This window comes from Hylobates moloch, unplaced genomic scaffold, assembly GCF_009828535.3.
Source record: "Hylobates moloch isolate HMO894 unplaced genomic scaffold, HMol_V3 SCAFFOLD_5, whole genome shotgun sequence".
NCBI lineage: Eukaryota > Metazoa > Chordata > Mammalia > Primates > Hylobatidae > Hylobates > Hylobates moloch.
Genome location: NW_026652280.1, coordinates 57,612,699 through 57,640,412, shown reverse-complemented (window position 1 = coordinate 57,640,412; position 27,714 = coordinate 57,612,699). Strand labels below are relative to the sequence as shown.

Below are 27,714 nucleotides of genomic sequence, written 5' to 3'. Positions count from 1 at the left end.
TTAGCCAATTGGATCATAACATGAATCTGTCACCAACATTTGCCGTTTAGGATTGGGAGAATGGACCTCTCAAGTGGTTAGGGTAATTCCAGTATCACTTCCTAAAGTCTACTTAGAGTTTTCAACAGTACTTTTTGGGGTAAGAAAAACCACCTTAAAATTGCGGACAAACTTCTGTGATTCTGGGAATATGTTTTTCTTATTGGTCAAAATTCCATGAGAAATACCAAATCCAGGATAGGCAAATGAGCCTGTTCCCAGCTGCAGTCATGTTGCCAGGGGAGTCTGAAACACTTTTCAAAAAGCCCCCAAAGTCTTTCAACATGAACACAGGCACTTTGCCGGGAGCTTGAGACCTAACGCTCTGGGGAAGTAGAAAGGGATAATGTGAGGAAACTGAAAAAGAAGTGGAAGAACCCGTTTCAGATGGAATCGAACAATGCCCCACTGGCCCCCAGCCCTTACGCTCCTGCCGCAGGATTCTTCACTTCACTTGCAAGATGCTGCTGGGGAAATGGAAGTGATTAGAATATGTCTCCCAACCTATTTCTGTAGTCTCTTGCCTGTGGGTGCCACCACCCTTTGAGAACTGGAAAACACATGTGCCCCCACCTCCAGGCAGAGCTCCAGGCCTGCACATGCACACTTTGCCTATAATATTTGCTGGTCACAGAACAGGGGCCCATACCGTGGCCTCAGTTAAAAACCCACACTGCTGAGACAGCTATTTCCTTTATCTTGTATTGTTGTTTACACGTTTGTCTGCACAATAGATTGCAAATTTGTTGACAGTGGCACCAGGTCTTAAGTTATTTTGGTATTCTCCCTAGCTTTTTTTTTTTTTTTTTTTTTTGACAGGGTCTCACTCTGTTGCCCAGGCTGGAGTGCAGTGGCATAAACATGGCTCACTGCAGCCTCGACCTCCTGGGCTCAAGCGATCCTCCCAAGTAGCTGGGACTACAGGCATGCACCACCATGCCTGGCTAGTATTTTCTTTTGTAGAGACAGGATCTTGCTATGTTGCCCAGGCTGGCTTCAAACTGCTGGGCTCAAGTGGTGGTCCCACCTCAGCCTCCTAAAGTGCTGGGATTACAGGCGTGAGTCACTGGGCCTGGCCTTTCCCTAGCATTGATACAGTTTCTGGCAAATTCTAGAAGCTCATTAAATATTTGTTGATGTGAATCCCTACCTTAGTGACTGGTGCAACTGCTTTCTTTTTAGTGTAATGAAACAACTTTTTCTCCAAATGGAATTAGTAAATCTCAAAGAGAGAAGAATCCGGGTCTGCAGCCCAAACCCGCATGCCTTTGGGGGAACACGCACAACAAGAATGCCTTATGCCTTGGCTTTTCCAGACACAGCCTCAACACAAGGAAACAGCAAGCACAGTGGAAGTATAACAGGGTGATCTTGAGATTTTTTTTTTTCTTTTGCCCCAACCCTGATCTGTGGCACTTGAACAATCCTGGTTTCCGGAGAACAGACTACTGTAATGATAATCCAGGAAGTAAATTGCCTTTTGAAAAGCAAGGAAGAAACCAATGGACTAAGTATTTATTTATATTTAATGCTCCAGGGCTTCTGTTTCCAGCTTTGAAGAGTTCCTGGCAAACGCTTTGTGAAGTCATTAATCTTCGGGGCAAATCTAAATGTCTTGCACAGCTAGGTGCGGTGGCTCACGCCTGTAATCCCAGCCCTTTGGGAGGCAGAGGCAGGCGGATCACTTCAGTCCAGGAGTTTGCAACCAGCCTGGGCAACATAGTGAGACCCTGTCTCTATAAAAATGAACAATAAAAAAAGAAATCTGAAATAATCCTCTTTCTCGCAGATAGTCATGCTTTCCGCATTTCACATGCACACACACACATAAACGAAAAGGTGTTATTCTATGCATATTGGTAGCCTGTTTTCCTCACTCTAATGATATTTCATTCATTATGGATCAGTAAATACATACCAGGAGCATTGTTTTGAATGGCTGTATATAGTATTCCATTGTGATTGTACCAAAATCTATTTAACCAATTGCCCTATTTGGTAATTTAATAGCTGTATTGGTTTGCTAGGGCTGCCATAACAAAATACCACAGATTGGGTGACTGAAATTAACAGAAAGTTATTTCCTCACAGTCCAGATGCTGGAAGTCCAAGATCAAGGTGTCAGCAGATTTCATTTCTCCCGAGGCCTCTCTCCTGGGCGTACAGATGGCTGTCTTCTCCTGTGTCCTCACATGGTCTTCCCTCTGTGCCTGTCTGCGTCCTGATTTCTTCTTATAAGGACATCAGTCATATTGGATTGAGCCCACCTTAATGCCCTCATTTTGACTGAATTACCTCTTTTTTGTTTTTGAGATGGAGTCTTACTTTGTTTCCCAGGCTGGAGTGGCTCAATCTTGGCTCACTACAACTTCCGCCTCCCAGGTTCAAGGGATTCTCCTACCTCAGCCTCCCAAGTAGCTGGGATTACAGGTGCCCAACACCACGCCTGACTAATTTTTGTAGTAGAGACAGGGTTTCATCATGTTGGCCAGGCTGGTCTTGAACTCCTGACCTCAGGTGATCCACCCGCCTCGGCCTCCCAAAATGCTGGGATAACAGGCATGAGCCACTGCGACCAGTCTGAATTACCTCTTTAATCACCCTGTCTTCAAATACAGTCACATTCTGAGGTACTGGGGACAGGGCTTCAATATATGAGTTTTTTGGGCAGGGGACACAATTCAACCCATAACAATAGCCAGTATTTCTTAAAGCCTTACTATGGGCCAGGAACTGTGCTGATTGCTTTACATAAAGCATCTCATTTAACTCCTTAACAAATCTAGGATGTAGGTACTATTATTGTCTCCATTTCACAGATAACAAAACTGGCACAGAGAGGTGTGGTAACTTACCTCAAGGGCACCCAGCAAGTAAGTGGTAGAGCTGGATCCAAACCAGGCAGTCTAGCTTGAGTCTGTGCGTTTAGGCACTTTGATGCCATTATAAATCACAGTTTTTTTTACTATATTTACTATTATTTCCTATGCACTTGCTAGTTCCCTAAAATAAAGTTAAATTTCTGGGTGAAGCCAAGCATGGTGGCTCACACCTGTAATCCCAGCACTTTGGGAGGCCGAGGCGGATGAATCACTTGAGGTCAGGAGTTTGAGACCAGCCTGGGCAACATTGTGAAACGCTGTCCTTACTAAAAATACAGAAAATTAGCCAAGCATGGTGTTGTGTGCCTGTAATCCCAGCTACTCAGGAGGCTGAGGCAGGAGAATTGCTTGAACCTGGGAAGTGGAGGCTGCAGTGAACCAACATTGCACCACTGCACTCCAGCTTGGGCAACAGAGCAAGACTCTATTAAAAAAAAATTCTGGGTAAGTATATTTGAGCATTTGTAGTGCTTTTCATACAAATTACCCATCCACCAGAGCCTATACCCATTCACATCTCCAACAGCAGTGCACGAGGGGCTGGTGGATGCAAAGCCTCTGTGGGGTGTGTGTTGAGTGTGTATGTGTGTGTGAGATAAAATGATTGACTGAGGTGAGGCACACACCTAAGAAAAATGAACTCTAATTAGGGTTGTGTGGAGTTCATCTCTCAGACTTCCATTCTTACTTTGTCCATCCTGTCATGCAAAGAAGAGCATAAAGCTGACTGATCCAAATGATGGAGCCAGCTTGGTGAACAATGTATATAAACACATTATCTTAGAAGTGAAAAGAGAAATCCCATAAAAATGATTTTCTTTTGGTGCGTTATTTTTCTTAAGACAAGTTTATTGAAATATAACTTACTTTACATAAAGTTAATCGGTTTTTGTTGAAGAACCATCTTCTCCAGTGTCTTCACACTGGTCCTCTCAAACAACAACAACAACAAGAACAACAACAACAACAACAACAACAACAGGAGAAGGCTGGGCGTGGTGGCTCATACCTGTAATCCCAGCACTTTGGGAGGCTGAGGTGGGCTGATCACCTGAGGTCAAGGGTTAAAGATCAACCTGGCCAACATGATGAAACCCTGTTTCTACTAAAAATATAAAAATTAGCTGGGTACGTTGGCACCCGCCTGTAATTCCAGCTGCTTGGGAGGCTGAGGCAGGAGAATCACTTGAATCTGGGAGGTGGAGGTTGCAGTGAGCTGAGATATATAAGCCAATATCATGCCACTGCACTCCCGCCTGGGCGACAGAGCCAAACTTTGTCTCAAAAATAATAATAATAAATAAAAATAAAAAATGGGAGAATATTTAATCTATTCCAAAACACACATCAGGAAATGAGGGGAACCACAGGAAGATCCTCCACCTATAACAAACAGAGCGAGGTTACTGGCTTTCTGCTTGCTCCTAGAATCTAGAGATGTGATATTTGGAAGAAATTCTGTATCCTTCAGCTACTCCCCGATATTCAGACATAAGTTACACACATCTGGAGAAGAGTTCTGCCCTGTTGAAGCTAGAAGGGTGCTCAATGGGAAAGAGAAACGAGCATCAATCTGCAAAAAAATGATCAACAACAGCAACAAAAAGAAAAAAGAAAATAACAAATGATTTTTCAAAGTGGCTGGGCCATTTTGCATTCCCACCATTGATGTGTGAGAGTTCCAGTGCTTTGCATTCTTACCAGCACTCGATATTGACAGGGTTGATTTTCTTTTCTTTCTTTGGTTTAGTCACCCATGTAAGTGTGCAGTGACTACTGACTACTGATGCTGAACATCTTTTAATGTGCTCATTTGACATCCATATCTTTTCCTTGGTGAAATGTCTATTCAAATACTTACCCATTTTTAATCGAGTTGTTTGTTTTCTTATTATTAAGTTGAGAATTCTTCTTTTTTTTTTTTTTGAGATGGAGTCTTGCTGTGGCCCCCAGGCTGGAGTGCAGTGGCTCGATCTCGGCTCACTGCAACCTCCGCTTCCCAGGTTCAAGCCATTCTCCTGCCTCAGCCTCCCAAGTAGCTGGGATTACAGGCACCTGCCACCACGCCTGGCTAATTTTTATATTTTTACTAGAGACCGGGTTTCACCACACTGGCCAGGCTGGTCTTGAACTCCTGACCTCAAGTGATCCACCCGCCTCAGCCTCCCAAAGTGCTGGGATTACAGGTGTGAGCCACCTCACTGGCCAGATTTATTTTCTTTTTGTTCATTTTTTACTTTCTAATTTCTAAGTGTGAGAATTCTTTATAGATTTTGGATATTATCCTTTATCAGGTGAACTTTTACAAATACTTTATCCCAGTCTATGACTTGACTTTTTATTTTCTTAAGTGCATCTTCAGGAGAGCAAATGTTTTCAATTTTAGTAAAGTTCAATTTATGGACTTTAAAAAATATGGCTGGGCATGGTGGCTTATGTCTGTAATCCTAGCACTTTGGAAAGCTGAGGCAGGAGGATTGCTTGAGCCCAAGAGTTTGAGACAAACCTAGGCAACATAATGAGGCCCCATATTTCCAAAAAAAAAAAAAAAAAAGAATTAGCCAGATATGGTGGCTCACATCTGTAGTCCCAGCTACTTGGGAGGCTGAGGTAAGAGAATTGTGTGAGCCTGGGAGATTGAGGCTGCAGTGAATTCTGATTACGCCACTGCACTCTAGAGCCTGGATGACAGAGTGAGAACCTGTCTAAAAAAAAAAAAAGTTTGTGCTTTTTGTGTTCTATCTTAGAATTTTTTGCCTATCCCAAGATCACAGAGATTTTCCCCAGTGTTTTATTTTTGAAATTTTGTAGTTTTAAGACTTACATTTAGGTTTGTGATTCTTTCCAAGTTAATTGTTTTATATGATGGAAGGTATAAGTCAAAGTTAATTTTGTTTTATTTCTTGGCATAGGAATATTCAGTTGTTCTAATACTGTTACTTGAAACATAAAGGCATCTTAAAACTTCCAATACTTTTTTTTTTTTTTTTTTTTTTTGAGACAGAGTCTCTGTCGCCCAGGCTGGAGTGCAGTGGCACGATCTCCACTCACTGCAAGCTCCGCTCCCGGGTTCACACCATTCTCCTGCCTCAGCCTCCCGAGTAGGTGGGACTACAGGCGCCCACCACCACGCCTGGCTAATTTTTTGTATTTTTAGTAGAGACAGGGTTTCACCGTGTTAGCCAGGAGGGGATGAGGCATGGAGGGGGCTGCTGAGAGGCTCTGGCTCCATAGAAGGTGTCTTGAGAGCCTACCCCTATTCCTCGTCTAAATGGTGCCCACTGCGGGCTGCTGAGAGGAACGACCCCCACCAAGCCTGGGTCTCATGGTTTGGCTTTTTAAAGATGGTGCCTGAGCAGGAGCTGACTTTGAGATTCAGCGATACCATCAGGGCTGAGTGAGCACTGCTTTGGTGAGTTATCTTCAGTCCTGCTTTGGGGGCTTGGAACAAGCATTTGCAGCTCTTTCTGGTGAAAGATATGGCTGAAGCTTTTGGTGGGCCTGGGACGCTCTCTTATGTGAGGGAAACCTCAGGAGTAGGCATTCCCCGATACCCCCCAGTTTCTGTGCATCCTAGAGTCATACACAAATCTGCTGTTCCGTTTTTTAGGTAAAGACTCTGAGGCTGAGACACTTGCTGAAGGTCATGCAGTAATTTAGTCCTCCTGGCCCCAATTTTGTTTCTTGCAGGCTTGAATATCCAGCTGCCTCCCAGGCCTTCCATTGATGGGACTCTCAGCTTCTCAAATTCATCATATCCAAATTGGAATTCATTCTTCTCCTTCTTGCACTTCATCTCCCCACCTCAAACTGCTTTTTGTCTTGATCTCTTCTCTTGGTAATATTTCACCAACCACCCTGTTACCCAAGCCAGGAGCCAGAGAAGTATCTCAACATGCCGCTCTCCTGCATCTCCAGTATCAGATCAGTCCCTAAGCTCCGTTGATTCTAGCTTGCAAATAGCTCCTAGATTTGTGCTTTGCTTTCTGTCCCCTCCTGGCACCCCTTTGGTTCAGAATGTCAACATCTATGATAAAGGTAGATCTAGATAAAGCTTGTCCAACCTGCAGCCTGAGGGCCACATGCAGCTCAGGACAGTTTTGAATGCGGCCCAACACAAATTCGCAAACTTTCTTAAAACATTATAAGTTAGCCAGGCATAGTGGCATGCGCCTGTAATCTCAGCTACTTGGGAGGTTGAGGCATGAGAATCACTTGAACTGGGAGGTGGAGGTTGCAGTGAGCCAAGATCACACCACTGTGTTCCAGCCTAGGTGACAGAGACTCCATCTCAAAAAAGAGAGAGAGAGAGAGAGATTATTTTGCGATTTTTTTAAAAGCTTATCAACTATCTCTAGTGTTAGTGTATTTTATGTGTGACCCAAGACAATTCTTCTTCCATTGTGATCCAGGGAAGCCAAAAGATTGGACACCCCAGATCTAGATGTTTGAAATGTCCTTTTGGCTGGTCTACTATTTCCCAAATCTTCTTTAACTAAGCTATCATCAGCACAGCTGCCAAATAGATCTTTCCAGAATGCGGTCTTGATAATGTCACTCCTTAGCTTCAAAACTAGTGGCTCAACATTACCTTCTAGATAAAGATCAGACTCTCCGACTTGGCACCAGGTCCCTGTGTTGGCTTGGGCCACATGCCCCTTTGCCCTTTGTACTTTAGCAATAAAGAGCTCTTATTTTATGTCCGGCTTTTTCTCCTATATGATGGCAATCTCATTATAACAATTTGTTTACACACCTGCCTTCCTCGCTAGACTATGAAGCACTTGAGGGCAGGAACTCTGTTTAGCTTGTTGCGGCCTTTCACACAGGGCCTGGCGTGAAGTCCGTACAGGCATTCATTTCATAAGCATAAAGATAGACGGGAATATCTCCCATCACGTGCCAACATTCTTGCATATATTAAAATGTGATGTTCCTTTGTCAGAATCTCTTAATAATTTTAAACTGGCGATCAGGAGTACCACATTTTAGGACAATACTGAATGCTGACCACCTGGGAGTTGCTTTCCAAAGTGAAGAATGACTGTAAATTAAAATGTCGGCATCTGGCCGGGCGTGGTGGCTCATGTCTGTAATCCCGCACTTTAGGAGGATGAGGTGGGTGGATCGCCTGAGGTCATGAGTTTGAGACCAGACTGGCCAACATGGTGAAACGCTGTCCCTACTAAAAATACAAAAATTAGCCAGATGTGGTGGCGCACACCTGTGATCCCAGCTACTTGGGAGGCTAAGGCACGAGAATCTCTTGAACCTGGGAGGTGGAGATTGCAGTGAACCTAGATGGCACCACTGCACTCCAGCCTGGGCAACAGTGCAAGACTCCATTTCAAGAAAGCAAATCAAAACAAAACCAAAAAAATGCTGACATCTGAAACGCTTACATGAAAGTAAACCTGTTTCATGCTCGGTTGTCCATTTTGCTCTTGGAACATGAGATAGATCAAGTGACAAGGCTTTGGGGGGTCGTTTAGGCTGCTGCGAGAGGAGGATAAGGAGACCGGCAGTGAGAGAAAAGCTTGTCCAAAACAGAATTCATGGTTTTGCCACCATCTTCTTGACCCACCCACGGGCCCCTTGTCAGTTAACAGCATCACAGGAAGTCCAGTCTCCTCCCAGCTTTCTCCCCTCACACCCTGTGTGCCAGCCCCTCAGAACTTTCCTGAGTTCATAAGAGCACCCTGGACACCATCATATGTCCCTGCTTTGGTATGGATCAGCAATGTTCTTCCAATGACCCTTGATTTGGTGGGTTCTGCATTCCTCTTTACTGTGTGTGTACACAGCTGTGTGTGTGTGTGTGTGTATGTGTGCATATCTGTGTTTTTACCCTCCTTGATCCTGATCAACTGCCTCCTCATCCATGGAGTTTTCTCACCTCCTCCAGGAAGAATCAGTCCCTTGTTACTGTACTTTGTTGAGAGAGTTCACATGCTGATTATTTGTCTTTGTATGAACTGTGGGTCCCCACTGCATGGGGGCTGTGTTTACTTTTTCTTGAAAGGTGCCCCCCATCCTAGCACAGTGCTTGGCACAGAGTATGCCTTAATCACTACATAAATGTTGGTGTTGAAACCACTCACTCACTCACTTACTCTGCTCCTTCATTGGATCAGCCACTACCAGGTGGCTGGTATCCATTTTTCCTAACCTCCCTCCCCATCCAGTGAAAGGACTTTGCAGACAGAAACCCTTTCTTTTCTTTCTAATTTTTTAATTTTTTTTTTTGAGACGGAGTCTTGCTCTGTTGCCCAAGCTGGATTGCAGTGGCTGCGATCTTGGCTCACTGCAAGCTCCGCCTCTCGGGTTCACGCCATTCTCCTGCCTCAGCCTCCCAAGTAGCTGGGACTACAGGTGCCCGCCACCAGGCCCAGCTAATTGTTTTGTATTTTTAGTAGAGATGGGATTTCACCGTATTAGCCAGGATGGTCTCGATCTCTTGACCTCATGATCTGCCCAAAGTGCTGAGATTACAGGCCTGAGCCACCGTGCCTGTCTCTTTCTAATTTTTTTTAAGGTGGAGTCTCACTCTGTCACCCAGGCTGCAGGGCAGTGGCACAATCTCAGCTCACTGCAACCTCTGCCTCCTGGGTTCAAGTGTTTCTCCTGCCTCAGCCTCCTGAATAATTGGGATTACAGGCACACGCCACCACTCTCGGCTAATTTTTTGTATTTTTAGTAGAGAGGGGGTTTCACCATATTGGCCAGGCTAGTCTTGAACTCCTAACCTCAAGTGATCCTCCCGCCTTGGCCTCCCAAAGTGCTGGGATTACAGGCTTCACCACCGTGCCTGGTCAACAAACAGAAACCCTTTCTGAGGTCTGTGCCAGGCCTAAAGTATTATCTCTCCTTGCTTGCCATCAACCCCTACGTTCCTTCCTGAACGTTCTTTTTCCCTCTTTCCTTCTTTAGAACAATGCCCCTGTCTATCTTTCTATTTGGATTACCCCTGTATAAAAACCTGGTGTGCTCTGAGGGTGTTCTTTTGGAGAAGGATAATCAAAACTCTCCAAGATGAGCTTACTGATGGTGTCCAAGACTATGGTCTCCATATTAAGAAAAAAGTCTCACTGGTTCTATCTTTCATCCTGTAGTAGCATCTCTTCCTCAAAGATGAGTCAGCCATCATTTGAAGAGGAGGAAAGACTGGATTGGGGAAGAATCTGGGGCAAAATGAAGCCAAATTGAGAACGCGGAGAAAAGGAGATGCTAAGGCCGCAGATAAGGAGGTCTTGAGTGTTACCGCTCTTCTCGAATTTGTCTAGCAGGCTTTCTGCTTTTTATTGGAAAGTGCCCCCCGCCGGCAAAATAAATAAATAAATACATACATAAAAAAGAAAGATTTAAAAAATAAAAGAGAAAGAAGGGCCTAGGAATTCTGACTGCTCAGAGGACACCCAGCTCTGAGTTCAGTAGCCTCCGATGAAGTGCCGCTTCTGCTTATGGTTGTCCCTTCCCATCTATCTTGGTTTTGTTTATCCTGCCTCATATCTCTCAGGATAGTCAGGGCAGCTAGGGCAGCTTCCCCTGTTCTCTTGCCACTGGCTCCAACATCCTGCCTGTCACACATTCTATCTTCGGCTTCTTCCAAATATCTCTAAGATTGACTCTTCCTTTCCGCTGTCCATCAAGTTCCATCTCCCAGGCTGATCCGGCTCCTCTGCGATGGGTTCTGCAGATGGTCCTGTGTGGTCCAGTCTTCCAAATGCACCTCTTCAGGGATGCCCATCCTCAGTTAGAGAAACGTGAGTGACCTTGAGGCCCTGCAGGGGGTTCTTCCTTCTGACTCGGCATACTTATTTCTCACTGCACCCAAAAATAAACCCCTCAATGCAGTTTTTGGAGCTGTCTCCAGTCCCCAGTCTCTTCCCGACCCTGCATTCCTGCACTGGCTGAGATAAACCTTTCTCCTCCTCACTTAATCTGCCACTTAATCTGCATCCTGCCATCCATGAAAGGACTCCAACCCAGGCTGAAGTCTCCTTCTTTGCTTGCATATTCAATGAGCCTGCCATTGCTGGGCATGTCTCTATCCTCTTGCTGGTTAAAATGGTGTTGCTTTCAGCCAAAAGCCTTTGAAAACTTCACAGAGCCATGTCATCTGTCACATACATTGCAAAGAGCAAAATGGGTCAAAGTTAAAGCAAATTTAGTCGTTTAGCATAGGGTTGTTTTTGAATGATCCCAGGGATGTTAGTTTTGTCCCCCCACCTCCCAATTTGCTACTGCTGCTGGGGTGTCTGTGAGCCTCTAACAGTGTGTTATTTAGGGCTGGGCTCAGGGGCGGGGGGAGACACTCACTACACACACGCTAATTGACTTATTGAGTTAGTCATTTGGTCTTTGACAAACATTTATTTACTGCCTACAGAGAAGGCTCAGGTCGATTTTTACATATCTTCCCAAATGGCACCAAAATTCAACAAGAGCCACCCAACACCTAGAAAAGGACTTTGACCAACGAAAGCAACTTGAGAACAGGTTTTGCTGCCTTCAGCTCACCTTGAGCAGGGGCCAAGCTCAGTGCATTGGGAACAGGCACGGAGAGCTCACTTGCTGCATGCTGTTTGTTCAGAAATAGCCTTCCTGAAGCATGAGTCTATTGGTGAGAACTCAGCCTTACAAAGTCAACACAAGGCTTCTGGCTGATGCTCCAGGACACTGGGCTGCTGATGCCTTCCATGCAGATCCAGAACATCTCATCCTCTGGGTTCCCAATTTCACAGCACAGGGAGTCAGTCCTGGCTTGGCCTCTCCCTCTCACAGACCTGTGGTCAGGGTTTGTGGCCAACTGTAGGGCTTCCTTAAGAGAAGGGGCTTGTAAACCCATTTCTCTAAGTGATCTCCTCGAGCTGCGACCTTGGGGCTCGTTCTCACTTCTCTGCATGGCTGTAGCTCCCTGGGGCTGAACATGGAAATGACATCCCAGTAGCCAAGTGGACAAGTAGACTCTGAGAGGTGGCTATTGAGGCAGAGTAAGGGACTAGTGGGAATCTCTATAGGCAACAGAAATGCAAACGTAACTTCAGTTCAGGTTTAAAGGCCTAGTCAATGATTACATATTTTTATTATTTACCTAGTAAAAATTCCCTTGAGAAGGAGAGAGAGAGAGAGAGAGAGAGAGAGAGGTGCTTGATTCTCCACCTCCAAATTTTAGGGTCTGTTCAGAGCTTTTGTGGCCATGTGGGTACATCTGTGATCTCTGGCTTCTGGGCTGGGCTCACTCAGAGCAAGGCAATCCAATGGTAGGCCTAAGCCTTGTAGACCTTAGCCTGGGAGAGGTTCTGCTTGAAGCAGAAAGTGTGGAGCCACAGGGAGGTTGCAGCTCAACAAGGTAATTCTCCCAGCCTCCAGATGACAAAGGTTGCATTTACACCTGGCCAGGAGGTTTAATCATCTACCTTTTCCAAACACAGCAGGCTAACAACCGGCTGGGCCGAAAATCATAAATTAAAAAAAAAAAATCACCAACAAGAGACAGTACAACGGGAAGGAGGAGAAAAATGGCTCAGTGTCCTTGCTCTAGAGGAGGAACCCCTAGGTTTAACCCTAGGTGGGACCCCTGGGTGGGGAGCCATGAGTGAGGGTCCCGGGTGGGAGCCTTTGATGAGAGACTGAGCCAGTGTTCCCCACGCCAGCATGAACAGCACTGTTGCCACGAATCCCATGAAAAAATGGCCCCCTTTGGGCCAGGGTTGTCTGTCTCACCATGGCTGTGGAGAAAGAAGTCTCTGCCATTAAAATCTTCCCCTGGGGGCGTGCAGGGAGGACTGTGCCGTGTTACCAGTTCTTTTATGTCTCTGCTTTCTTGTTAGAAGAGACCAGGCTGTCTTTTTGTCACCAAATCAGGCAGACCGGCATAGCAGTTACATGCTTCCACCTCCTGTCAGACTACCTGGGTTCAAATCTCAGCTCCATCACTCACCTGTGGCTTTGGGCAAACAGCCTCAGCTCTCCATGCCTTGGTTTCCCCATTTATATAATGGGGATGGTAATAGTACTTGCCTTATAGAATATTGTCGGGGTTAAATGAGATAAAGTATCAGTATTATTATTTCATGGAAAAATGCATTTCAGGGGACTCAGAGATAGTTTTAGCTGTGGGTTGTGTCTGGGTTTGATGCATTTTAATCAGAACGATGACAAATTTATGTGTAGCAGAGACTTGGGGACGCTGGTGTCCACAGGACGGTGGTTAAACATTAATTTTTCACATATGAATCTGATCACACCAAGAAAGCCACAGAACCCCATCAATGAATAGGATCTTCATAATAAAGTTTTTATGGCAGCGGCAAGATCAATCCTTTAGGTAATTAGCAATAAATAGTATTGGATATCTATACACAAGACACTCTGGTCAGTGCAGGGGACCTAGCAGAATTGGATCCAGGCCCTCCTCCCTCAATAAATTTACCATCTTGATAGGGAGACAAGACATACATGTAAATAGATAGCTAACAGCTCAAGATAACATATGTCAAATGCCAAATGAGTTGTATTGTAGAGCAAACGTATTTGTGTCTTATCTCTTCCACTCACTCCCTGAAGACAGAAACCACATCTGTCTTGCTCATGATAAGTCCTCTGCACACATCTGCATTATTGCTGAGGCTTCCTGAAGACTCACTTTGGCCCAGGCACCGTTCTCAGTGCTTCATAGGCATTAGCTCTTTTAAGCTTATCACATAGGCTGTGATGTAGATACTGTCATCAGCCCATTTTCAGGATGGGAAAAGTGGGTGAGAGAGAAATGCAAAAACTTGCTCAAAGGCACATGGGAACACCTGTTACCACTCTACAGTGTCCATTGCACATACTAGTAACTCTTTCCCCAGCTGCCCCCTCAAGTGCCTAGTGCTGTACCTGGCACAGGAGATGGGGAAATGCATTTCTGGGGAGCCTGCCAATGTTCCAGACACTGCTAGGCACTTAACGTGGGCCTTCTCACTTCATCTTTACAAACTCCATTGAGGTAGGGACCACGATGTTCATATGAAGGAGGAAGGGGGTTCTGAGAGGCCAAGGATGTATGCAGGGTACAGGCTGGCAAAAAATGCTTCCTGGGGCAGGCACAGTGGCTCATACCTGTAATCCTAGCACTTTGGGGGGTGGAAGGATCACTTGAGGCCAGGAGTTCGAAACCAGCCTGGCCAACATGGCAAAACCCTGTGTCCACTAAAACTACAAAAAACCAGCTGGGCGTAGTGGCACATGACTGTAATCCCAGCTACTTGAGAGGTGAGGCAGAGAATCGCTTAAACCCAGGAGGTGGAGGTTGCAGTGAGCTGAGACTGCGCCACTGCACTCCATCCTGGGTGATGGAGTGAGACTCTGTCTCACACACACAAAAAGCTTCCTGAATGATTTACAAACCAGTAGACTGACTTGAACTGGGACAAGTTTGGAGCTCAGAGGACTGGGGTGGCGAAGGAAGTCTTTTCCAAGAAGCAGTGTGTCCACTGGATTATGAAGGGATTGGATTTGGGTAAGCAGGAAATGTGGGAGAGAGATGGAACTGGAGTGGGAAGGCTGCACAGGAGCCTTGGCAATGAGCTTATGCCAGCAGGCTGGCTGGAGTAAACAATATGTGCAAACAGGCTGGAACAGTGAGAATGGTAGATCAGGGACAGATTATAAGAGGACTTGGGTGCCAAGCAAAGGAGGAGAGACCCTGAAGGAACAGACTCCGCAGAAATAAGCTGGCCGTGTCTTGAATGCTTAATGTTTCTGGATCTTTAACTGGGTCCAAACATTTGATAAGCCTGGCATGGCCTTTCATTTCTTCATGCTACAATTATATTGAATTACATAACATCTTTCATCAAGGCCACTGGAAAATTACACAAAACATTTGTTCCATACAGCATGGGAAAGTTTAAAAGTCTTGCAGGAAAATGCCAGTATCCTTCTTTTCCTGTACTTTTGAGTTAAAGGGACACTTTGAGGTCGTACTGCCTCATTGTTGAGGAAATGGAGTAGGCAGTGAGGACCAAGGCATAGACCCTGCTATAACCTATCAAGAGAGTTTAGTGCTGCTCCCAACTGTTCATTTCAGTGCCAGGTGCCCTGGGGTGCCAGATCCACAGCTATCTGTATCACTGCCACCAGTTTGGGTTTCTGGCTGTGTGTGTGACTTTTGACACAGCTCCTTACCACTCTGATTTCTGTTTTTCCACCTGTGGAAAAGAGGATCATAATGGTTCCACTTCCTTTGCTTACCTGGCTATGGTGATGAATGTGCTGGTGTTTGCTGAAGGCCAATGGGAACCTAGACATCACATAAGCACCTGTGCTCTGACTCTGGGTAGCACCCAGATGGTGGTGGCGGTTCTCTATTTGCTCTCATTACAAAGACAGAATCTCATTCAATGCCCAGTTCCTTTGCTTTGTCCCATTGTAGTGAGGCCAGGATTATGGACGGGGGTGGGGGGATGATGGTGGTGTGGTAGAGAAAATAAAGACACCAAGATGGTTGTTTGTTTTTCATTGGTGTTTCATATTTTGTCAGCTGTGATTTCTGGACATTGGAAAGTTGTAAAGAGTTATCTTCAGTATCTTGCAAGTTATACTTCAATTATAAGTATATAGTGCACTGGCTTACACCTGTAATCCCAGCACTTTGGGAGGCTGAGGAGGGAGGATTGCGTCAGCCCAAGAGTTTGAGCTCAGCCTGGGCAACACAGTGAGACCCCATTTCATGAGGGGAGAAATAGGCATATATATATACACACATATACATACAAATACACATAAACTTTGCCAAAGTTGAAGGTTGGAAGATGAAAGAACCGGTATTTAGTGCTGTAATTTAGAATATAGTTCTTTTAGTATGTAACTCTTCTTTTTTCATTCATTTTGGGAAAAGATGCTGGCTTTTTTTTTTTTTCAAGGAGAAAGACAAAAATAGCTCCTTAAACTTTCAGAAAGTATTTGTTAAAAGGTCCTTTGAAGCTATTGTAGAATCTTCTTTCATTGGTTCTAAGCCTCAAAGAAGTAAAACCCCAAGTAAACAGTGTGTTAATTATTGGTCATGTGGAACTTAGAATGGAGCACCAGACTCCTCTGAAAACATTTGGGATTTTCCTCAAAATTCCATGTATTTTTCAAATGGATATTGGAAACCTTTGATTAAGCAAGCCAGCCTTCTTGTTTTCCTGTCCTCTATCAAGATTCAGACTCAGTTGGCCACCCACTGATATGAATCTGTAAATAGATTAAATCCTCCTTTGAACACACTGGTCCCTAACTTGCTATCTTATGAAAATGTTTGGGAGATGACAACATCAGACCAGCACTCAGCACAGACCAGCATGTCTGCCCTTTGCTAAGGCGACCTGGGAGGCTACAGGTCTTTTGGAGAGAAAAGGGAGAGCCAGAGAATGATAGAACAGAAAGTAGGCCTGCACAGAGTCTAGCATCCCTGACCTTCTGACCATCATTCCATGTGTGAATGCACGTGTGTGTGAATGTTGGGGTGGGGATGCTGATTCCACAGGGATCCCACCATATTTCCATTTAGCCTTGTGCCTTGTGGTAGGCGAGAGGAATGTGGAGAACAGGGTTTTAAAAAATATGTATTTTCATAACATATGAGACCCTCTAATCAATACCTGTGCCTGGCGATGCGTGTCTGCCTATTGTCTCCAGCTACCTGGGAGGCTGAGGCAGGAGGATTGCTTGAGCTCAGGAGTTTGAGCTGCAGTGAGATATGACTGAGCCTGTGAATGGTCACTGCACTCCAGCCTAGGGAGCATAGTGAGATCCCCATCTCTAAAAGAAAACAAAACAAATACGTATTTTCATTGTCTCATTTCTAAAACCTAATCTGGCCAGGCGTAGTGGCTCGCGCCTGTAATCCCAGACTTTGGGAGGCCAAGGTGGGTGGATCACCTGAGGTGAGGAGTTTGAGGCCAGCTTGGCCAACATAGCAAAACGCTGTCTCTACTAAAAATACAAAAATTAGCCGGGCGTGGTGGCAGGTACCTGTAATCCCTAGTAGGGAGGCCCAGGCAGGAGAATCACTTGAACCCAGGAGGTGGAGGTTGCAGTGCGCCGAGATTGCACCACTGTACTTCATCCTAGGCAACAGAGCAAGATTCTGTCTCAAAATAATAATAACGATAACATAAATAAAATAAAACCTAATCTTTCTGCCTCCTTCCCTCACCTTCTAACATTCCATATTTTCTCTCATTTATTTTACTTTTTTCTTTAAATGAATCCCTTCTGCTCTCATCTTCCTTATTTTTCTAACATAATCTCCTTTTTGTCTATTTCCTGATTTTTACTTTTTTCCTATTTATTTTAATTCTATTATTAAACTTCCTCCTCTTATTTGTTTTTCTCTTGCTACTCTCCCCAGGGGCTATAAATCAGAGAACTTGAACTTGATCCAGAGCATGGCCAGACACATCAGCTATACCCTACATCACGTTTCTTTAAAATAAAGCCTGCCAGCACAAGAGGCTTGTAGAGTTTGCCACAGTACATGTACCCAGGGCTCTGCTTTTGTTTGCAATTCTGTATTCACATTGTGATTTTAATAGCTGCTAATGAAAGAAAGAGGCTTTCTAATCATTGGTAAGCTGGCAAAGAGCAAAACAACCAAATGCCTGACAAGCAGCTGGTGAGGAGGTTATGCTGGAGAAATAAACAAGCATTTGTCTTCCCTTCCACAATTCAGGCCGACTTGTATTCTCTTTACCTGGTAGTTATAACAGAGATTCCCGGAGTTTCTAAACTGGAAGTGAGCCTTTAGAAGCAATTTGCAAAGATGCCATAGCTGCAGAAAACTAATGAAATAACCAGGTTGGGGGTACGAGAGTCTGGAGAAAAGAGGAGAGCTAAGCTAAGAACTGTCTGAACGTTTTTTCCATATTCAACCTTCATCACCCCTGAAGCCCACCCCAGTTCCCTATTTGTCCCCATACGTGTATTGCTGTTCCCAGTAAAACAGGGGCTCTAGCACAGTGGTTAAGGCCTCTGGAATGAGACTAGGTTTGAATTCCAGCAAAATAACCTCCTGAAGGCTCAGTTACCTTGACTGAAAATAGGTACAATAGGACCCGTTGTTAAACTAGATGATCCAAGTCGAACAGTTGGCATGGGGTCTGATGCTAATAAGCACTCAAGTTGTTGTTCTTACCCTTGCCCACTATTGAGGAAGTCCCAAGCCTCAAAAAAACTAAAAACTTAATGGAGAGCTACATGTGCACATAGTCCTCCCTCCCTCCCCCAGGGAGAGGCAGGAAACTCAAACCCCATACCAGCGCACAGCAAGTGCCCTGCCACCAGGCCCAGCTCCTCCTAACTTCACCTACTTCATAGTGAGCCAGAAACTATTTTAAAGGAAGGTGAGAAAAAAATCTTTTACTGTTGTGATAAACATTTCCCTCTAATATCAGTTATCTACTAATCTACTACTGTGTAACAAATCAACCATAAAATGTAATGGCTTCAAACAACAGCTTTTTTTTTGAGACAGCATCTTCTTCTTTTTTTTTTTTTTTTGAGACGGAGTCTTACTCTGTCACCCAGGCTGGAGTGCAGTGGCGTAATCTCAGCTCATTGCAACCCCGGCTCCCCGGGTTCAAGCGACTCTCCTGACTCAGCCTCCTGAGTAACTGGGATTCCAGGTGCCTGCCACCGCACCTGGCTAATTTTTGTATTTTTAGTAGAGACGGGGTTTCACCATCTTGGCCAGGCTGGTCTTGAACTCCTGACTTTGTGATCCACCCGCCTCAGCCTCCCAAAATGCTGGGATTACAGGCGTGAGCCACCGTGCCGGGCTGAGACAGCATCTTACTCTGTCTCCCAGGCTGGAGTGCTGTGGTGCAATCAGAGCTCTCACTGCAGCCTTGACCTCCTGAGCTCAATCCATTCTCCTTCCTTGGCCGCCCAAAGAGCTGGGAATATAGGTGTGAGCCACTGCGCCCGGCCACAACAACCATTTTTATTTACTTATACCTCTGTGGGTCAGCAATTTGGGTTGGGCTCAGCTGAACAGTTCTGCCTGTCTTGCCTGGGTCAGTTGGTGGGCCGGCTGGGACAATGGCTTTCAGTGGCCTCACTCACATGTCTGGCATTTGGTGCTGTCTGTCAGGGCTGTCTCTCTCTGTATCTGGTCTCTTATCCTCAAGGAGGCCAGCCAGTCTGGGCTTTTCACAAGGTGGTGGCATTCCAAGAAGACACACACAGAAGGTCTGGCCTCTTGAAGCCTAGACTCGGGCATTGCACAGTGTCACCTTAGCCACAATCCACTGCAGGACCCCTCAGCCTCAAAGCATAGGCAAACAGACTCTACCTCTTGATGTAGAGGTTTTCACCAACATAGTGAAACCCCGTCTCTACACAGCAAAGTCATACTGCAAATGGACATGCATGTAGGAATGGGAGAAATTATTCTACCTATCTTTGCAAATAATCTACCAAAGTCCACCTCTGGCCATAATAAATCACGTCCTTCTTTCATGGGCAATACTTATTCCCCAAAAGCTTATCCCATTAGGGCATCAGGCCTTGAAGTCCAGGATGTGGTCTTTAGTATTAGATCCAGATCTGGATGAGGCTCCTCTAGTAAATCGTAAAAAGTACCATAGTAGGTTTAGAGTCAGAAAGGTGACGAGAACTTGTATTTTTAGTTCACAGGAATCTGCACCAGGGTGCGGTGGCTCATGCCTGTAATTCCAGTACTTTGGGAGGCCGAGACAGGCAGATTGCTTGAGGTCAGGAGCTGGAGACCAGCCTGACCAACATGGTGAAACCCCATCTCTACTTAAAATACAAAAAATTGGCTGGATGTGGTGGGCAGGCACCTGTAATCCCAGCTACTCAGGAGGCTGAGGCAGGAGAATCATTTGAACCTGGAAGGTAGAGGTTGCAGTGAGCCCATATCATGCCACTGCACTCCAGCCTGGGTGATGGAGCAACACTCTGTCTCAAAAATAAAAAAATAAAAAAAGGAAAGAAAAGAAAAGAATCTGCACCATTCTGCCCCTAAACATACTATGGCACTAGAAGGACCAGACGACCACTGTGGACATTCCCATTCAGAGACTCACAGCAGTCACTGGTCCATGACAATTCTGAAATCCAGCTGGGTGCATTTTTTTTTTTTTTTTTAATTTAGATGGAGTTTCACCCTTGTCGCCCAGGCTGGAGTGCAATGGTGTAATCTTGGCTCACTGCAACCCTCCCAGGTTCAAGCGAGTCTCCTGCCTCAGCCTCTCGAGTAGCTGGGGATTACAGGCATGCGCCACGACGCCCAGCTAATTTTTCTGTATTATTAGTAGGGATGGGGTTTCACCATGTTGGCCAGGCTGGTCTCGGACTCCTGAACTCAGGTGATCTGCCCGCCTTGGCCTCTCAAAGTGCTGGGATTACAGGACGCGCCCAGCTGGTGCATGTTTTTAGATCTCTTTACTCTAAGAGCAGGGAATTTTCCTTGATTAGGGCCCAGTTTTGCTAACTGGAAGTGGTTTCCTAGTCCATTGCTCTCCTTGACTCTTGGTTTTGCCCTCTGGGCTCTTCGCTCCACTCTCTAAGAGGTCCTATCCTTTTTCGCTAGGAACAGCCTGTTTTCAGATAAATAGCTTTTTCAACCTGCTTCCTGCCCATGGAAAATTGGGGACCCAGAAACCTTTTTCATTTTGAACAAACTCTGTCCCCTTTAGTCTCATATATCTCCCTTAAAACTGTATGGATTTCTAGTAAATCAAATTATAGTCACCTCTAGTAGGTAGACCTCTTTTTAGTTTGAGTAATGAGTCAAGCAGCTACAGGAAAATGCCTTTGAGATTTGTGGAGCTCTTATCCAATGAGAGGACCTACTAGGCTTTCTGAGGTGTTGATCAGAGAGTTTTAAAGCCACACCTTTGATTTTATCTTTTTCTGAAGCCCTTTCTTTCTCTGATAATATTTTGCTAACTCAAGAGACTTGGAGATGAAAAATGGTTTTATTTTTCAATCAAGCGCATACTAGACCTTCTAGAGTCCCTCCAAATTCTGCTTGCAAACTGAGTAGTCCCTTCTTTAGCTTATCCTTCTCTCTCCAAACAGAAATCTTCTTACTCAGTTCCATAGTTCATTAGGTACATTTTCTATCTTCCAAGCTACTGCAGATGACATTTTGCCCGTTGTTCTGTCACTACATAAAACAGATTGCAGCCAGGCTCGGAGGCTCATGCCCGTAATCCCAGCACTTTGGAAGGCTGAGGCAGGCTGATCACCTGAGGTCAAGAGTTCAAGACCAGCCTGGCCAACATGGTGAAACCCCGTCTCTACTAAAAATACAAAAATTAGCTGTGCGTGGTGGCAGGCGCCTGTAATCCCAGCTACTCGGGAGGCTGAGGCAGGAGAATCGCTTGAACCCGGGAGGCAGAGGTCGCAGTGAGCTGAGATTGCACCATTGCACTCCAGCCTGGGCAACAAGAGGGAAACCGTGTCTCAAAAAACAAAAACAAAATAAAACAAAACAAAATCCAAAAAACCAGATTGCCTTTTCCCCCAGTCTCCTATTGCAGTTTCCTCACAGCATTTCCAGCGTCCACTAACAATTTCCTTATCATTGGCCAGGCTCATGCTTATAATCCCGGCACTTTGGGAGGCCGAAGTGGGCAGATTACCTGATGTCAGGAGTTCAAGACCAGCCTGGCCAATGTGGTGAAACCCCATCTCTACTAAAAATACAATAATTAGCTGGGTGTGGTGGCGGGTGCCTGTCATCCCAGCTACTAGGGAGGCTGAGGCAGGAGAATCTCTTGAACCTGGGAGGTGGAGGCTGCAGTGAGCTAAGATTGCACCACTGCACTCCAGCCTGGAGTGCAGAGTGAGACTCCAACTCAAAAAAAAAAAAACTTCCTTATCATTTTTCCAGCTTATGCCCTCCACCTGGTCCTAAAGCCAATGCCACTTGTTTTAGGTTATTTATGGTGGCACCCCACTTCCAGTATCAATTTCTATATCAGTTGTTTATTGCTGTGTAACAAACCTTCCCTAAATGCAGTGGCCTTAAATGATAATGATTTAGCTGGGGGTGGTGGCCTGCACCTATAGTCCCAGCTACTTGGGAGGTTGAGATGGGAAGATCACTTGAGCCCAGGAGTTAGGTACCAGCCTGGGCAGCATAATGAGACTCCAACTTAAAAATAAATAAGTAGATAAATAAATACCATTGATTTGCTCATAGTTCAGTGGGTCAGCAATTGGGGATGGCCTCAGCTGGGCAGTTCTCCTTTTGCCCTCACCTAGGGTCACTCATGTGACTGTAGTCAGGTGTCAGGTAGGCTGGGACCGGCTAAGCCTATGGCCTCACTCACATGCCTGGGACTGGTGTTGGCTATCAGCTAGGCCTCTCTCTCCATATAGTTTCTCATTCTCAAAGAGGCTAGCCTGGACTTCTTCAGAACAGCAGCATTGCAAGAGGGCAGGAGGGGAACCTGTACAGCCTCTTGAGGCCTAGGCTCAGAAGTCATACAATACAATTTTTGCTACATTCGACTGGTCAAAGTTAGACACAAGGTTGGTCCACAGGTAGAGATAAGGAAATAGATTTTACCTCTCAATGGGAGGAGGGGTAAGGCCATTTTAAAAAGGGGCATATGAACAGGAATGGGAGGAGTTATCTCAGTCCATTTTTCAAACAATCTACTGCAAACATAGTCTTGAACATGATGTTCAAAGCCTGTCTATCTCCCCACAATTCTATATATCACATGAAATATTACTCCTCCTCACATTTTTTCCATTTTAAAAATTGTGGTAATATAAACAAAATGTACCATACCTCTTCATAGTTATTAAACTATTTTTTTTTTTTTTGAGACAGAGTCTTGCTCTGTCACCCAGGCTAGATAGAGTGCAGTGGCGCTATCTCGGCTCACTGCAAGCTCCGCCTCCCGGGTTCACACCATTCTCCTGCCTCAGCCTCCCAAGTAGCTGGGACTACAGGCGCCCACCACCACGCCTGGCTAATTTTTTTTGTATTTTTAGTAGAGACGGGGTTTCACCGTGTTAGCCGAGATGGTGTCGATCTCCTGACCTCGTGATCCACCCGCCTCGGCCTCCCAAAATGCTGGGACTACAGGCGTGAGCCACCGCGCCTGGAGTTATTAAACTATTAATGCATTATTAGTGTAATTAGTGCACGCCATTGGTGTAATGGTGAGTATACCACTATCTGAGCTTCTTCCATCCCACCCCCTTATTCAATTACCCATTGGTTGCCACGCTAAAAGCATTCAAGCATCAACTTAAAGCGAAAACCCCTCTGTGTCTCTCCTTATTCCACGCCTCTCTCATGAAAAGCCAGGAAAAAGGTGAGGCTTTGCTGTAGTAAATTCTCTTGTAGACACTCCTGCCTATTTTTCCTAAGACTCTAAACACACAAGTCACTGTTTAACTTCCCGAGTATTATATTTTACTGTCTGATGTCTTAGTTATTGCCAGCATCCTGGGAATAAAGTTGAGAGCAGGTAAGAATTATTATCCCTGACATACTGCCGAGCCTGTGGCTTAGTTATAAAGAAAACCAGCTATTCCCTCACTGCTCATTGTCGCTTCCATTTGAGTTAGAATGTGAGTATATTGTTGTATTCAAGAACTGCTTCAGGCCGGGTGCGGTGGCTCACGCCTATAATCCCAGCACTTTGGGAGGCTGAGGTGGATGGATCACAAGGTTAGGAGTTCGAGACCATCCTGGCCAACATGGTGAAACCCTGTCTCTACTAAAAATACAAAAAATAGCTGGGTGTGGCGGTGCATGCCTGTGATCCCAGCTACTCGGGAGGCTGAGGCAGGAGAATCATTTGAACCTGTGAGGCGAGGTTGCAGTGAGCCAAGATCGTGCCACTGCACCCCAGCCTGGCGACAGAGCTAGACTCTGCCTCAAAAAAAAAAAAAAAAAAAAAAAAAAAAAAAAAAAAAAAAAAAAAAAAGAAAGAAAGAAAGAAAGAAAGAAAGAAAAGAACTGCTTCAGCATTTCGGGGGTATTCCGATAATTATAAAGTTGCTCAGCCAAGCAACTTTTTATATAGGTGGTTTACACTGTGAAGCCATTTTCTTAAGGTATAAAAACAAACTAATTATTATCATTAAAAATATGTATTTAAAAGTCCTCTTTCATACAGATTAAATAACGTCAAACCTTAGAAGTGACCAGAAATTAACTAGGAAATTTGGAACATTGTGAGGGAACAATGAAGAAGTTGTCCAATTTGACTATAAATTAAACTATTTTGCAATTTTCCTCCAAAACAAAAACAAAAACAACCCCCCCAAAATACTTTCCACCCCAAGCAACTTCGGTAATGCTATTTTTCTTTGCACCCTGACTGTCCTTGGTCCACATTCCCAGCTGCTTTTTATGTTCCAAATGTCTGTTTACTTCCAGAAGAAACAAACAAAAGGAAACACTGAAGGACACCTTTCAACATTGACCTTCAGTGAACATTTTGGCTCATTTAATTCCTCCTCTCCTTAGAACCAACTGGATACTCAAACTCTGTAAAGGGCTGTGGAGGAGGCAACAGGAGTGAGAATCATCTGGGAACAGCCCTGTGCCACTTTTAACAAGTAGTCTTACAACTGTACAAAGCAAAGCAACTTTGTTCTTGGTAGTTGTTGAGTTCGCCTCTAACATTCCCAGGCTGCAGCACTCCTGTTTGTACAACGTGTAAGACGCAACACAGTGAATGAGTCAAGTCTGGACTCAGGATCCTGAATGCCTGGGTTTGAATCTGGCATCACCACTTACCAGCTGTATAATTTTGGGCAAATTACCTAACTTCTCCTGGGTCTCAGTTTCTTCATTCGTAAAATGGGAATAATAATAGACCCTCCCTCTTTGGGATATTGTGAGGACTAAATGATTAAAAGCATGCTTGCTACTCAGAAATGTTATATGTGTTTAAGAAATTAAGAATAAGGCTGGGTGCAATGGCTTATGCAGCACTTTGGGAGGCAGAGGCAGGAGAATCACTTGAGCCAGCAGTTCGAGACTAGCCTGGGCAACACAGTGCGATCTCATCTCTACAAAAAAAAAAAAAAAAAGAAAGAAAGAAAAAAGAAGAAGAAGAAGAAATTTAAAACAGGCCAGGCATGGTGTCTCAAACCTGTAATCCCAGCACTTTGGGAGGCCAAGGGGGGCAGATCACGAGCTCAGGAGTTCAAGACCAGCCTGGCCAACATAGTGAAATCCTGTCTCTACTAAAAATGCAGAAATTTGCTGGGTATGGTGGCGCGAGCCTGTAATCACAGCTACTAGGGAGGCTGAGGTCAGAGAATCACTTGAACCTGGAAGGCAGAGGTTGCTGTGAGCCGAAATTGTGTCACTGCAGTCCAGCCTGTCTCAAAAAAAAAAAAAAAAAAGAATAAATAATAAACTTGGCCGGGCCCGGTGGCTCACGCTTGTAATCCTAGCACTTTGGGAGGCTGAGGCGGGCGGATCACGAGGTCAGGAGATCGAGACCACGGTGAAACGCCGTCTCTACTAAAAAAACTACAAAAAATTAGCCGGGCGTGGTGGCGGGCGCCTGTAGTCCCAGCTACTCGGAGAGGCTGAGGCAGGAGAATGGCGTGAACCCGAGAGGCGGAGCTTGCAGTGAGCCGAGATTGCGCCACTGCACTCCAGCCTGGGCGACAGAGCGAGACTCCGTCTCAAAAAAAAAAAAACAAACAAACAAACTTATTTGATGGCTCTGTGCATACAAAGGGAACATTAATGCATTAAAATATTCCATGAACTTGAAGGGGTGTTGTAAGGAGAGGCTTTGTCTTTTCAGTGTCCTTAATGAGAAAAAACCCTTGTTTTCTGAGGCTTAAGATAGGACTTTATAACCATTATAGTAATTATAAAATATTATTTGTAATATATAATATTTTAGGACCCTCTTTGAGGAAAGTCTTTATTACTCTTTTTCCTCAGGTATTCCTACCCTCCTACCCCTACTCCTGCATGAGAGACAGTTTCATTTAGTGTTTAAGCGTGTGAACTTTGGAGGGAGGTAAAGCTCTGTGACCTTTGATTGGAGGGAGGTAAAGCTCTGTGACCTTTGATTGGAGGGAGGTAAAGCTCTGTGACCTTTGATTGGAGGGAGGTAAAGCTCTGTGACCTTTGATTGGAGGGAGGTAAAGCTCTGTGACCTTTGAGTGGGTTTCAGTTTCTTCATCTTTAAAATGGGTGTGGGATTTAGTGTGAAAATCAGAACAGCTAAACAAGTAAAGCACTTAGCACTTGGATGAATAAAGATTATTATTGGTGGGGGCTGGTGGGTTGTGCCTGTAATTTCAGCTCTTTGGAAGGTCGAGGAGGGTGGATCACTTGAGCCCAGGAGTTCAAGACCAGTCTGGGAAACATACAAGACCTTGTCTTTACAAAAAAACACAAAAATTGGCCGGATGTGGTGGCTGGTGCCTGTGGTCCCAACTAACTCAGGAGGCCGAGGCAGGAGGATTGCTTGAGCCTGGGAGGTCAAGGCTGCAGTGAGCCATGATCGTGCCACTGTACTCCAGCCTGGGTGACAGAGTGAGACAGGTCTCAAACAAAATTATTTCTATTATTATTATTAAAAATATTTCCCATAATCCCAGATCATATTATCCAGACTAAGTCCCTAGGAAAGTGAAGATTTTATCTGGCTCCTACAAATGTCTCTATGACAATCAGCAAGTGATAGTCACCGATAATATAACAGCAATTAACCCCAAAATTTCTGGAAGCTTTTTGGAGGACCAAAGAAATAACAAGAAAAATCTTGGCCTGGAATATTCCAGAAGATACATTCTGAGGCCGAAAAAAAGAATTGGAGGAAGCCTGAACTTTCCATATCCAAAAACTCCTTTGGCCAAGAGTCCCATTTTTAGGGCCGGGTGCGGTGGCTCATGCCTGTAATCCCAGCACTTTGGGAGGCCGAGGCGGGTGGATCACGAGGTCAGGAGATCGAGACCATCCTGGCTAACACGTGAAACCCCATCTCTACTAAAAATACAAAAAATTAGCCGGGCGTAGTGGCGGGCGCCTGTAGTCCCAGCTACTTGGGAGGCTGAGGCAGGAGAATGGCGTGAACCTGGGAGGCGGAGCTTGCAGTGAGCCGAGATTGCGCCACTGCACTCCAGAGCGAGACTCGGTCTCAAAAAAAAAAAAAAGACTCCCATTTTTGGTTTTGCCCCGGAGTCACTGGGAAAATTATCTGCCTTCTTTCGTGTCCTGGTTTCCTCATTTAAAAATGGATCTTACGATATAATGTTTACAGGCAAGAAAAAAATTGAAAAAAGAAAGTAAAAATGGAGAGGTTACCTTGAAGATCCTCTTTACCTCTGAGATGTTTGGGGAAGACCTCAGATGGAACTGGTTTCAGCCAGGTCATCCATCCATTCACTACCACAAAGGAAACCAAACAGAGCCGAGATAAGAAATTCCCTTTCAACAAATATCTTGTTATTATGCTGATTTTCAGTCACATAATCAGTCTAAAAGCAAATCCCATCTCAATGGAATTTATAAAAGGATTAGGAAATGGAAAAAAGAGGGATATGTTAGCAAACTCATTTGATTAAATGTAAGCCCATTTCCCCTCATCCTTTACTTTTTTTTTTTTTTTTCAACCGAAGAGGGTGGAGAGCACAAACAATTCACTGGCTCTCATGCTTGTATTTTAGGCTTCTCTATTCATGGCTGGCTGTGTAACTGACCTGCTTTTAAGGGGCTCATTTCTTCGGTCATAATACTGAAGGAACATAAACAATCTCTTTAGGTGTGGCCTCTCTTGATGTTTCA

General features: G+C 44.9%; 1 long non-coding RNA gene and 1 other non-coding gene across 2 annotated transcripts in view; both read left to right on the top strand.

Annotated features, from left to right (window-relative positions):
- The window catches only part of LOC131383600 (uncharacterized), a 123,847-nt gene extending 117,124 nt beyond the window's left edge, over window positions 1–6,723 (top strand). Inside the window, exon 3 of the long non-coding RNA XR_009213748.1 lies at window positions 6,612–6,723. This is a non-coding gene — a long non-coding RNA (uncharacterized LOC131383600). The remainder of the gene's footprint in view (window positions 1–6,611) is intronic.
- A 3,450-nt stretch (window positions 6,724–10,173) lies between these two features.
- On the top strand, window positions 10,174–10,237 carry LOC116470025 (U7 small nuclear RNA). The gene has a single exon (XR_004248462.1). It is a non-coding gene; the product is annotated as a U7 small nuclear RNA (small nuclear RNA).
- Window positions 10,238–27,714: the final 17,477 nt, after the last annotated feature.